A 14,805-nucleotide genomic window follows, 5' to 3' on the forward strand; every position below is an offset into this window, starting at 1 on the left:
TACGGACATCCCGGACAATGTGTGTGTTCTTAGAACAGTTTCAACTTGCCTGTGAACAGTACGAACAGGTATAGTGTCCTTAGGAAACCTCCATTTCGTTTAATTACGGACATCCCGGACAACATGTGTGTTCTTAGAACAGTTTCAACTTGCCTGCGAACAGTACGGACAGGTATAGTGTCCTTAGGACACCTTCATCTTCGTTTAATTATGGACATCCCGGACAATGTGTGTGTTCTTAGAACAGTTTCAACTTGCCTGTGAACAGTACGAACAGGTATAGTGTCCTTAGGAAACCTCCATTTTCGTTTAATTACAGACATCCCGGCCAACGTGTGTGTTCTTAGAATAGTTTTGACTTGCCTGCGAACAGTACGGACGGGTATAGTGTCCTTAGGACACCTCCATTTGGGTCAATTGCGGACATCGAGAACAGCGCGGCTGTCCACGGACACAACAAACACAACAGGGGTGCCTGCCACCTAAATACATACAATATTTGACCCATCTCTTACTCCCCCACCCTCCCCAAACAGTCTTATACGCCAACACACTTGCCAAAATGTTATTTCCCCACCATTTGTCACTGCGCTGTCCGCGGATGTCTGCGGATACAAGTTGGCGGGGGCGTTTCCAAAAATCTGACGCACTGTTAAAGGGACGGTATGGTTAAGTTGCGCTACTACCATCTTATATGTTGCACACAATTCCTATGTTTGTACATGAGCAGCATATTATACTGGAAAGAACCTGATAATAGAATGGTATTTGTATCAATGCATTACTTAATGCACTACGTACCTTATGAAATGTATTCATATAACCCGTCACACTTTTTGATCAACTTTACTATAAGAATCCCTTGTACAGACTTTTTATGAAAATAAATGTACATGTGTTGTCATCAGTGATGTCATCAATGACATTTGTGATGTCATCTTTGATGTCCTGGGTGTTAGTCTTAGCAGTGCACATTGGTGGCTCAAGTTATGGTTGCTTAGCTTACCATAACTGGCAAATTTCAAGGGTTTTTCGGTTTTACTTGGAACCATAACATCCCTTTAACAAAGTATTTTTTACTGAATTTCATAGGTTTTTAGGAGCGCAACTTAACCATAACGTCCGTTTAACAAAGTTTTTTTACTGAAGTTCATAGGTTTTTAATAGCACAACTTAACCATAACGTCCCTTTAACAAAGTTTTGTTACTGAATTTCATAGGTTTCTAGTAGTAAAACGTAACCATAATGTCTACGAACATCTGACTTCATTGCACACCTTCCGGAGAATGCCACATGACCATATGCTGGCACACAGCATGATGACGTGTCCGGGAACCCGTACGCACTTCACAATAAGATCTGTGCTTCGTGGACAGAGTGGAATTACATCTTCTACTTATGTGGGAACTTTCAACTTCAACATATCCCTTGCACAGCTCCAACCCCTATTCATACTCAGCCATTAACAATCTAGTACACAGTACATACTTTTAGCAAAACTGCTATTTATCTTAAAATGACATCAGCTAAGGCCATCCCTCCTCCCCAAGAGACACCACCACTGCTGTAATCAAGGAGCATGAGAAACACTGCGCCCTACCTTACAAATAACACATGCGCAACATTTTCCCCCGTCCACATGGCCCTCAATATTAGTGTGTGGTGCCTCTTCCCTCAGTTCCCTCCCCAACTTTCGTTCTTAGCTCTCCTGTCAAAATAAAGCCATCCAAAAACAAAATAAATGTTTCTTTAGGAACCACCTTTCACATTTAAAAAGTAGAACTAAAAAAAGAATACGCATAGACTCCATCTACTTTATATTTCTCAGTAAAGTACATAGACACAATAAGATTTTCCAACATTTCTATTTGCATTTTGTGTTATGCTAATGGAAATGTTGTGGTGTTCATCCTCCGTTCCAGGGACTGAAACGGTGGATAAAGGGCCAGCAGCCCAAGTTATCAGCCCAATGGAAGCGAGAGTGCATAAAAAGGTCTCTGGACCATTACCCCCCATTCCTGCCCCAAAAATGTGGGATGAATGCCATTAGCAGGCTAGGTTTCCAAAGCGGTAACCCGTGCTACTAAAAAAGAGGATTTTTCCTGCGTCCCTGTTTAGTAAGGAAAATCCTTTTCCAAGGTGGCTACCATGGAAAGAGAAGGCGGGGGTACCATACAGGGCCCCTCTTCGCTTCCCATGGCAGCCTGCAAAAGACAAACAAAAAACCCTGAGACCATATTGCCACAAGCATATGTTTCTTCCCTTTCAAATGTATCCTAATTTCGAATAACTTTACCACAAAGCCAGTCGCAGGTGGACATGGCCACTTTAATCCTTTGGTTCGTCCCTTCTGATCATGGCCAGTAGCCACATTGTCCGCATCATGACCTTATACCATGACCCCGACATTCTGGCCACTGCCCATGGCTACAGCCTACCCCTCAGTCACTAAAGCTATACCGCTATTTTTTTTAAGTACAGTATGACACTTCCCAAATAAGAAAACACTGCCACATTTGCAAAACCATGCTTTTTGATCGTTGCCAATGAGCGTTACGCAAATTTGCTGGAAACCCACCCACGTTTTATTTTTTCAAAACTTTCAAAAGAAGACACAAATGATTTGTCATATAAGGTGTGCACAAAATCCCTACTAACTTTGTAAACTCATTCGAAAACACGTCAGAAATATTCCACCCATCAGCATTACCCCTCACCTCCCCAAACATCATTTCATAAGTTTCAAAAGTGCAACGCTCAGAAAATATTATTGTCCAGAGGGTTCGACCTTGTATTTTTGTACATATCTTCATCTATCGCAAACATTTCCAATGCAACTTACCACATTTGTCCTCTTTTAGAAACATACAAAATCTGACAGCAGGGCGCAGCCATGTTGTGCTATTCTTATCCATTGCTGCATCTGCCTAAGGTAAACTGCCCTGATGTCACTAAATCTATGCTCCCCCCCTGACCCTCACATAACCAACCCTAGTGATATTCAACACCTTTCTCAGTGATGTTCCTCTTCAGCGTAGCCAAATCCACCCATAATCACCTAGGTGCCATGACGCAGAACCCGAAAATCTACACACATTGACTAACAACATAGCAGTTCACAAATCGAAATATTAAACCGGTCTTTAAAAGAAAACAATAACAATGTACAATTTGTAAAGTACTTTTATTTGACAATAAACTCTCCGAGAACATCCGACTATTCCCATATTCAATTAAATTGCAAATTTGTTTCTTCGCTCATGATTGAAAATGTTAATCGTGATGCTGTCGTTGTCCTTTTCCCATACACAAAGTGTTCGTTTTCGATGAAGGAACCGCTTGGGTCGAACAGTGAATTCCAGGGCGTCGGCATGAACTTGGGCCTAGACCATCATAAAAGATGTTATGTTACTCCTAATCGCTAGTGCAGCGTACGGGCACATGGGCCCTGGCCGATCGTCCCACAAAACAGTCACAGTGATCCAGCCGTTCACGACTACGTGCACCTGGGGAATAAAAAATCCATCAGTTGGCATCTGAATCCATGGCAATTGCAGTAAGGCAGCAAGTAGCTAGTTGAAAAACATACCAGAAAATATGTATCAATACCCAACCTTTATTACAATACATCTATTGATGTATTAATTCGGCATACAGTTTAAACTAACAATTAGCACACACAGCAAACAATCTCAAAAAAGACAAAAAGAACGTGGAAACTGATACACAAATCGATATGGTCATACATGACAGTTTAAAGAAATATTAGCGTTGAACCTGGGTGAATACACAGAAAGATAGTACTACAGTTACATTGCCAAAATTAATGTTCAGATAATAATAAATTAAAGCTTGTTCCGGTGTACATTCGTCATAAGCAAACTTACATGATATTCACCATCTCCATTCTCTTTGTGTAAATCAGACTGAAATGCTCAATGCGCTCGCACCAAAGAATCTGCATGAACTGATTTTACATGTTACTTACAAACTTTTGGAATGCATAACCTTATCAAATGTTCCTTATCCCCAACCTCCTCTCCCTGCATTCTTACTGAATATTCCCTTTCCCTCAAGGTCAAAAAACAATTGACCCTTATAGTTTCAGTTCCATGCGTGGGCTTCCTTAGCTCGCAACTGAAAAATCAAAGCTGGTGACCTTCACTCAGAATCCAAATACATTCTCACTTTGCAACAACATGGCTCAACGCATTCATGAGAACTTGTACTCGCATACACGTGCAGAGCCGCTGTTTCCATCAAACTCTGCAGGTGGCTGCCTCAGATGCCAAACTCTAGGGGGCGCCAATCTGACTCCAATATTATTTTAAATACATTGTAACACAGACACATTAGTCCTTCGCTTGTACTTTACGCACATTATATTGAGAAACACCTCCAAATGTACGTTATAACCTTTGTGACAAAAAAACACCACTTTTTTACTTCTTGCTGCCACTTCCCATCCCAGCTTCATCAAGCCTCACCTTCCGAGACAGTATTTGATAAGTTTAACAAGTGCAATGTTGTGTTTTTTTATATGTTTTTGCGGCGATGTCCGTGGATATCAAAACATGGATGAAAGATGGCAGGCGCATCGGAATAATCTGACGCACTTCACGCTCTTCACCATCCAATGAGCGAGCGCCTTACATGTCCGCGGACATGACGCGCCCGATTAACCAATCGTTATCTTGTCCACAGAGCGAACAGGGAAGTGTGACCGTGGAGCGGACATAGATATCACTAAGTTTTTGAGACCTACTTTTTGATTGTTTAAAAAGAAAGTACTGAACAGATTTTCACCAAATTTGTGAAAATCCGTCCAGCGGTTTGATCATCTGTAGCCGTGCGCAAAGTTTTTCCCCCATTCAGTCTATGGGAAAAAAATAAGTTTTGGGACCCCTTTATAACTTTTCCCCCCCGGACCAAACCTCACCACACTTTGCAAAAAAAAATCAGAGTGGGCCATATACTTTTTTTGCAATGTTTGGTGAGGATTCGTCCAGGGGGAGCGGAGTTATAAGCCACACAAAAAGTGCTCTTCCTACGGAAACAGCAACTTAACCATAACTACACAGCCACTACTGTGGCTGTGTAATATATATATATATATATATATATATATATATATATATATATATATATATATATATATATATATATATTTTGTAACCTTTTATTTTATTCATTTTTGGTACAAAGCACCTTTACAAATATTTGATGAGAAAACATTAAAACATGTATGAAAAAAAGAACAAAAAAAATACATACAACATAAAATCTGTCATTAAATGTGCATAGAAGTAAATTGCCTAATAAAAAACACATTTAAACATAAAACATCACTTAATCGCAAGTATTACTTTACACAAGTCACAAACCGTCTCAACATGTTTATCCAAGGTCTAGTGTTCTTTGCTCTATTACTACAATAAAGCGTATTAAGGCTATTATTAATCTTTGAGATTTTCCCCACATACATTGGCTCCACAACAATTCTCTAGAAGATGCCGAATTACCATTGAAGAATTGGCCCATATAGAAATTATGATTAGGTTCAAATTCAGTACAATATATCACAAGATGCTTTAGCGACTCTGGGGTATCTTTACTATTACAGAATCTACAACATACCCTTCTTTAATGTCATAGGTTTTAGACCAATACTTAGTTCTTTCTCCTGTGTTGATGACATTTAACTTAAATCTCAAGTACACATTTCTGGCTTTAGGACACGGAAAAATAAGTAAATATTGCATTTTTGGTAATTGTTTATGAAATAAACAGAATTGATCTTGGTAAGATTTGTATTTTGCATTGAGATCAATAGTCTTGGACCAATCCATTTGAAAGAATTTCCTTTTTACCACTGTAGATCGTTTATATAGATCCTTATGGTCCATGGCAATGGAGGATAGAAGATGTTCCATTTTTCTCACATAGCGTTGTATAGATGTAGGATTTTGATTTTTGACCATTGCGCAAAAGTCTTGATATAATGAATTCGGAGGCGGATACAACATTTTACCGTAGATTGTTATCTTGCGCCACCAAAATTTCGAGGCTACAGAGTTCAACCCAAATTCATGTATTATAATAGAATTAGTCGATGATTTTAGAATATTCAAGACACTCTTCCATATGTTACCTTGGATCTTGTTGAGAATAGTAGATAAATCCAATTTACACAAATCAAGACCATGTAGTAACACAGGTTCCACTTTCAGGATGTAAAATTCAAACAATGGTTTAAGGGACAACTAAGTGTATTTGGAATATAGCACCTTCATTTGTGAAATAAGTGGAATTACCTTTAGAGTTAGCGAATCCTTCCACATAGATAAAGAGTTCGAGTCCCACAAATTGTAGCCCAAAAACCTTGTTTTTATCACAAGCTGAATCACCATGTTGGTCATTTTCCATGTATATCTGCAAACCTTTCTCCTATTAGCGAATACCAATAATAGATTGTTACATTTTGCATATTAATGAAACACATTTAATTTGGTTTGCAGACCAAATGGCGTGCGATCGCATAAAATGATATCGTCGGCAAAGGCCAACCAATTTGTGCGTGCATCTCCCAATTTTACTGGGAAGACAACCAATTCATCTCATAGATTAGCTACATCACATAAGTATAGATTAAACAGAATGGCTGCCAATTGACAGCCCTGTTTAACGCCTATCTCTGTGTGTATGGCTTCAGTAGTGGTACCATCCTACTTAATCCTCACCATATATGATGTGTTACAATGCAAGAGTGCTATAAGTGCCACCAAGTGAGCAGGGACTCCAAAGTCCAATAGCTTTTTCCACAACCTGCCCGTGATAACGCTATCAAAAGCAGAGGAGAGGTCTAGTGATGCCTATATATATATATTCACAGAAAAATATTGTTAAAGGGACGTTATGGCTAAGTTGCACTAATAAAAATATGAAATTGAGTGAAAAATTGTTAAAGGGACGTTATTAGTGCAAGTAAAACCGGAATCCCCCAGAAATTTGCCAGTTATGGTAAACTAAACAACCATAACATGCGCCATCACCGTGCACTGCTAAGACTAGCAACCAGAACATCAAAGATGACATAAAAAATGTCATTGATGACATCACTGATGACATCACATATCTGGGCCACTTGTTTTTGTTCAGATATATCTAAGCAAGGCGGTTTTATTCACTGTCAGTCAAAACATGAAAATGTGAAAGGTGCTATATATCTAGACGTTAACCTTCTTGTATGTTCTTAAAGTATGTTCCTTGGGGTTTGGTCTCAGCTCATGGTGCACACATATGGGGCAATAAGCCGGCCTCAAACACACAATTCATTTGTATACATGAAGATGAACTTTAATGTTGTTGACATTTTGTGGTGATGTTGTTTCTTTCTTTCTTACTTTAGTTTCCCTGTGTGTGCCTCTGATTTGTATGCATTGTGGGTCTTCATATGTATTGTTTCTACTAACATAAGTATGTAGTAAGTCTTAAATTATTACTTCTTTATTACTTGTTTAACATTACTCAAAAGTCTGATAAGGTAGCATTCATTATTTTACTATCAAACATTAACAGATTAAAAATATTGTACTTCTATGGTGCAAGCTGCAGTCATTTCCTATCTGTATGTATGATTAGATTCCTGTATTAACAACAACACTCTAATGTAAAGTTTTGTTTAGATGAGTACATTCTTTAATACATTAACTAGTTCATGATAGGTCTCCCGATCACCCGTGACATCTTGCTACCAACATTATAAACACAAACCCTTGTAGGGACGTTTCATCAAAATTAATTTCATATGTGATCTCATCAGTGATGTCATCAATGGCATGTGTGATGTCATCTTTGATATCCTGGGTGTTAGTCTTAGCAGGGCAGGGTGGTGGTGCGATTTATGGTTGCTTAGTTTACCATAACTGGCAAGTTTCTGGGGGATTTCAGATTTACTTGTAACCATAATGCCCCTTTAACAACGTTTTTCTGTGAATTTCATAGGTTTTATGAATGAAAATGTTTGATGATGTTACATCACTGTATATAAGTTATTACTAATTCCTCTTTTTACATATATGAAAGAAATGTAAACCACTTTTAAGAAACATATTTTTTGCAATGCATACTGATGTCTGTCATTATCAGCAGTGCATGCTGGGGATGCAAGCCATGGTTGAATTGCCTAGGGCATGAGGCTCGACCATGACCCCAGCCACACCAAGCCACACTTGTAATCCACTGCACCTACACTGCATCCTAGTTCAGTGTCCACTATACCCTCATAATGTGACCAATGGCCAGTACTCATGGCTTGCAGCTATGGCCAGTCTCCACAATACATGAGGGTTTAGCCATGCCACATTCCCCAATAGGCAAATCAGAGTAGACATTTGTCCTTGCCGAGGGCCAGGCCCGCTGCCCAGCCAGCAAAGTTATATCACTAATTGTAGTACTTACTTTTTGACACTTTCAAAAAATTCAAAGGACAGATTTGCAAAAGCATGCGTTCAGGTCATTGCTGATGCTCCTGATGCAGGTTTGCTGCAATCAAGTCTAGCACTTCGGGCTGCAGCTGCAAAAAGAATTTGCTTTTCCACTTAAACTTAAGGCTTTGGCCAAGCTGCATGCCCCAATAAGTAAATCAGAGTAGGCATGCGTGCTTGCCGAGGGCCAGGCCCACTGTTCATGGACCAACGTTATGTCACTATTTTTTGTACTTACATTTTGACACTTTGGAAAAATAAAACACAAGACAGATTTGCAAAAGCATGCTTTCAGGTCATTGCTGAGGCTCATCACAGAGGTTTGTTGTAATCCAGTCCAGTACCACACAGGCTGCAGACGCAAGCAGAATATTGTTTGCCATTCAAACCTAGGGCTTCGGCCATGGCTCATGGTGCATGCCATGGCGCATGCCCCAATAAGCAAATCAGAGTACACATTTGCCCTTCCTCAGGGCCAGATTCATTGCCCAGGCACCACAGTTATTTCACAATTTGATGTACTTACATTTTGGCGCTTTAGAAAAAATAAAACAGAGGACAGATTTGCAAAACTATGCTTTGAAGTCCTTGCTGATGCTCCTCGCAAATATTTGTTGCAATACTGTCCATCACTTTGGGCTCTAGCCATAAGTAGAATGCTTTTTCCCATTCAAACCAATCCTGATTTCGAAAAACTTTACCACATAGCCAGTCCCCGGTGGCCATGCTCACTTTAACCCCATTTCTGGTCCCTTGTGATCATGGCTAGTAGCCAGATTGTCATCAGTGATACATTTAATGGTTACAATTACACAGGATATAATAGCATGGGCGAGAATACACAGGCTAAAATACAGTGGATGGGGCATCTAAATCTAGAGTAGGGTGACTCCTTTTTGTATTGATTTTTTTAAACAATGTTCTTCTTTTTTTCTCCACAGTCTCACATGTAAGAAAGTCTGAAAACACAGAGCCAAAATAAATTAGACTCCCAAATACCTATCATGTCACTGACCATGGCCTTTGGCCATGGACAATGACTGTTCACCCCCACGTCACTATACCTATAAAAAAATATTTTAAAAAGAAATAAAACACAGACACCCCAAAATGTAGAGCCTCAGACACAGAACTACTCCGTGGCACAGTAAGTTGTGCAAGTTGTGTAACGCTGCCTGCCTCCTGTATATTGCTGTCCCCCCTGTTGTATGCATGTGATGCCTGTATGCATAAACCCTTCATCTTGCTGTCCCCCCCTCTCCCCAAGGCAGCCCTCTCCTGCTATCCCCCTCACACCAACAATCCCTGCCTGGCCATTATGGGAGTTTTTATTGACTCATTATGGTGACACCATCACCGCCTTGTTGCAGATGCTTTGATTTGACTTTTGACCTCATGTGACTCATGTTGGTTCACCCATCTCGAATCTCGTCGTTCTCATGCTGAACTTCATTAAGCATCACGTAATCATGGTGACCATGGGTCATGTTGTGCCCATCTATGACTTGAAACCTGGCTTGCACTTGCTGATCTCTTACAACATTATGTGTATAGTACTGACCTCTGCAACTTGATGTGCTCTCTCCACTTGCTTATGTGCTCTATTTCGCCTGCTTTGCTTCTTCCTCTCTCTCACCACACTCACTGCTTCTCAGTCTTCTCTTCCTCTCCCTGTCTTTCCCTCTCTCCTCTCCCCCTCCCCTCACTATATTCTATGCACTTACCCCATCAGAATTGTCATCAGGCCTAGTACGATAGTCGCTTGTATGTTCCTCTCCCTCCCACCCTCTCCCTCACCTTTTGTCAATCTCCATCAGTACCAGAAACATCATCTGGCCTAGTACGATAGTTGCTTGTTTTGTTCCTCTCCTTCATCCCCCCCATTCCCTCACCTTTTGTCATTCCCCTGCACTACCAGAAATGTCGTCAGGCCTAGTATGATAGTCACTTGTTATGTTTCTCTCCATCACCTTTTTGTCAATCTCAAGCACTACCATAAATGTCGTCAGGCCTAGTACGATAGTCGCTTGTTTTGATCTTCTCCTCTCCACCCCTCCCTTCTCTCACCTTTTGTGATTCCCCTGCACTACCAGAAATGTCGTATTGCCTAGTATGATAATCGTTGTCTGTCTCATCTCCTACCTTCCCCTCCATCCCTCCTTATCATTGTCAAAGCTCTTGCACTATCTGAAATGTCGTCAGGCCTAGTACGATAGTTAATTTCACATTCTTAATGTCTCAATGCCTTGTAAGAATGTCATTGTATTTTCCATTCCTCCCTCCCTTGTCTTGAAGCACTTTGAGACACACATGTGTTTATAGGCGCTATACAAAAAAACTATCAATATCAATTACCTGTGGCTATCCGTAGTCCTTTATAGCCTCGAATGTAGTAGTGAATATCGGAAAAAACGGATGAAAATAAAATGCTTTCCTGCCCCAGGCCCTCGCTAAGTGCCCCCTCATCTGTGCCAGCTCCCCTCACTCTCCAGATGGCCTCCTCACCTCCCCTTCTCCCTCCCATCCCCCACAACACACTCTTCCTGTGATGCAGTTTGCATTAAGATGTCAGCTTTTTGCGACTATAGCTGAGGCTACGGAAAGCTCTGTGTTGCAAACTCAGTCCCTAGATCCCCTCCAGCTCCCACTTGCTGCCCTCTAACCACCACCCCCCTCACCTCTATACTAATGGTATTTGCATGTTTTTTTACCTGAAAATAGCTTTTATCCTGCATTTCATTTTCCCATATACCTGGCTATAGCCACAGTTAGCCCTCAGATCGGGAGAAGTACAAGATGGCAGATGTTTCATTTCTGAAAACCATGATTCTGCAATGCATCATGGGAGATACAACAAACCATTTGTTCGAAGGGGGCACCCCCTTTTCCGTCAAATATTTAAATAACTGCTGCACGGAATAACCCCAAACTAGGCATGGTTCGCGAGTCAATGCTTTGTGCCCAAGTTGTTTCCGACATGGTCCAAATCCGTCCAGCGGTTTGGGTTGTGTGCATTGGCAAAAAGAAATAGTTTTGTCTTCTTATTTTTCAATGTATCTTAACTTTTGCAGGCTGGGGGCCCGGCACCTCCCTAATCAATTTTGCAGTTTCGGTCAAATCTGTTACTCGAATCAAAAGTTATTAACAATAGAATTTTGAGAGGTTACTATGGGAGTCCGACTATCATGAGTGGATGCGTATTACTTATACTAATGTATCAGTGGAACCATTTGCACTAATTAGCCACATGTCATTTCAACTTAATATAGTGTGGAATCCCTTTATCAGGACTTACCAGTTCACAGTCTGATAGAGGTTTCAGTCACATTGTAGCATGGATTCCCACAGATTGAGAGTTGATGTAATGCATCGTCAACGCTTAAAGCAATGTTGGTGTTTTTAGCACACGTACGATTGAAACACAGACGTGATGAATTCAACATGCCCACTAGATATCATCATGCACACACATCAACGCAACACTGAACTGGGAAATGATACGGTGGTGTACATTGACATTTATGTATCATGTGTGTGGATGAAAATACAATATGATTGTCATAATCACAATATAAATATAATTCTGAACTTAACTATTTCAATAGGCTAAAACCCAACTAAGTCGCATACAAAATATATCAATTATAGCAACATATCAAATATGTATCAATGGATCAACGTACATAAATCGAAATACATGAATATGCCAGTGACCATTACCATAAAATCAGAATTTGTAGAATGATTTTGTGATAAATATAATATATGGGTGTCAGCGATTATCAAATATATGCATAGTAATACATTTGTTAAGCACATAAACATTTTATGAATGCTGGAATTCATTCAGATAATTCAAAGCCTTGGGAATCAAAGTGTAGAGGAAATTACATACATGCTCAATCATTAGGCAGTGAAGCGCAATGAGGTGGGACTTAAGTTCCCAATAAGGCAGGCGTCTTATATCAGGCGTGCTGCAGCAATTTGAACAGACTTCTTTGGTGAAAGGTAGATTTTGGATAGACCCATCACAAGGGCATTCCTATAGTCTAGTCTGGAAATCACAAGGGCTTGGACCACTGATCCTTTGACAAGGTCTGTCTCAAGTATAAGTTGTTTTGTTTTTCTGCACATAGTTATGTAGCAGAGCTTGTTTGATCGTGTTTTGCTATAAAGATCTAACTGTGGCTTCATATTACATACAACACCTAGTGCGTTAGTCCTCATGGTGCAAGATGGGTGTATTTCCAAATTCCAAAGTGCTGACTCCCAGTTGTTGATCGGACGATTAAAAGACAGAGATTATTGAAGCAGGAACTGTGTCTTTTGGTGGTTAAACCTCTGTCACAGTAGTGGAGAGACATCCATCGTAGGATTTCTCCTAAGCATTCATCAAGCTAAGTAATGTTTGTTAACCTCATTGCTCAGTTCGCAGAAGAGTTTCATATAAATGTTAGATAACATGAGATAGACTATCATGCCTTTCATGACTTCTTAGGCAATACATATATAGGCTAACTAGGAATCATCAATCTTCCCAAGAAGGATGGGGCCTTGGAGGTACCAGTTAAACCAACAGAGCACATTTTACTCAATGCCTAGCCATACTATCCTGATGCTGAGCATGGTTGGTTGGTGTACTCTATCAAATGCTACTCAGATATCTTGAACAGTGATGTTGCAAGCTTCTCCTTTGTCTAGAAGTTAGCCTTCACTTAGCATTAATTTAGTCTGTTTCTATACTGCTACATTGTTCATGCCTCCAGACATTACAATTGGATAATTATGTATTGCTATTGTTTTTCTGCACATAGTTATGTAGCAGAGCTTGTTTGATCGTGTTTTGCTATAAAGATCTAACTGTGGCTTCATATTACATACAACACCTAGTGCGTTAGTCCTCATGGTGCAAGATGGGTGTATTTCCAAATTCCAAAGTGCTGACTCCCAGTTGTTGATCGGACGATTAAAAGACAGAGATTATTGAAGCAGGAACTGTGTCTTTTGGTGGTTAAACCTCTGTCACAGTAGTGGAGAGACATCCATCGTAGGATTTCTCCTAAGCATTCATCAAGCTAAGTAATGTTTGTTAACCTCATTGCTCAGTTCGCAGAAGAGTTTCATATAAATGTTAGAAAACATGAGATAGACTATCATGCCTTTCATGACTTCTTAGGCAATACATATATAGGCTAACTAGGAATCATCAATCTTCCCAAGAAGGATGGGGCCTTGGAGGTACCAGTTAAACCAACAGAGCACATTTTACTCAATGCCTAGCCATACTATCCTGATGCTGAGCATGGTTGGTTGGTGTACTCTATCAAATGCTACTCAGATATCTTGAACAGTGATGTTGCAAGCTTCTCCTTTGTCTAGAAGTTAGCCTTCACTTAGCATTAATTTAGTCTGTTTCTATACTGCTACATTGTTCATGCCTCCAGACATTACAATTGGATAATTATGTATTGCTATTGTTTTGAGTCTTCGATAGAGGCACGTGCATGGAAGAGGTAGGCAGAACGTTGCTATACGTACATACAGAAGCTCCCTGATTAGCTGATAATCCTAATAGCAATAATATCTATTACATCTCCCACAAGTCACTACTTATGTTCCGTGTGAAGGTTCTAAGTGTGTAAGAGAAATGAGATCAGATACTGAAGAGTAATTTCACTGACCAGGTTAGACTCGCCACAATCTGCCATTTGGGGCTGAAATATGTATCCGTTTATTGTATGTGTGGCCTGCACATGTGCTCTTCACTTGTAGGAAACTCAATTTACAAGCCTAACATGGGTTCACAATGGATGCCTCTCTAGAATTGGTAGGGTTGTTCTCAATCATGAAAGCAAGGTATGAACGTGTTTCCAACAATGAACCATACTTACTCTTCACTGCACTTTCACCCCCTCTCAGCCTTTACTTATAACCATCTATCTGTTTGAAATGGGAACGACCACAAACTTTCTAATATGCAATTGGAAACACAATTCTACTGTTGTAGAATGTAATTGAGGGCAAATCTAATGCTCGCATCTAAAAATCTAAGGGTCTTTGAACAGATGGGGCACAGCCCAGGCTTGAAGGAGATCTATGGGTCTAGACTGCGAGGTGTCGTTTTACACTACAAACTAGTATTGTGCAGCAGCACACTACGCACAGTTCAGTGGTCGTGGCAGGGGGCAATGAGAACATTTAAGAACTGGAGCACATCTAGAAGGTTTCAGTACGAACTGTGGTAAAGTGCAAGTCCACTCACTCGTTCACTCACTCACTCTCAGACTTGGAGAGAAGCCGATACAAACAGATTGAATC

General features: G+C 40.2%; 1 protein-coding gene across 1 annotated transcript in view; it reads right to left on the reverse strand.

The window, feature by feature from the left end:
• The window catches only part of ASIC5 (acid sensing ion channel subunit family member 5), a 593,203-nt gene that overhangs the window by 258,261 nt on the left and 320,137 nt on the right, over positions 1–14,805 (reverse strand). The gene's annotated exons all lie outside the window — the stretch shown is intronic.

The sequence above is a fragment of the Ambystoma mexicanum genome, chromosome 6q (assembly GCF_040938575.1).
Source record: "Ambystoma mexicanum isolate Mex_15411 chromosome 6q, UKY_AmexF1_1, whole genome shotgun sequence".
Taxonomy (NCBI): Eukaryota; Metazoa; Chordata; class Amphibia; order Caudata; family Ambystomatidae; genus Ambystoma; species Ambystoma mexicanum.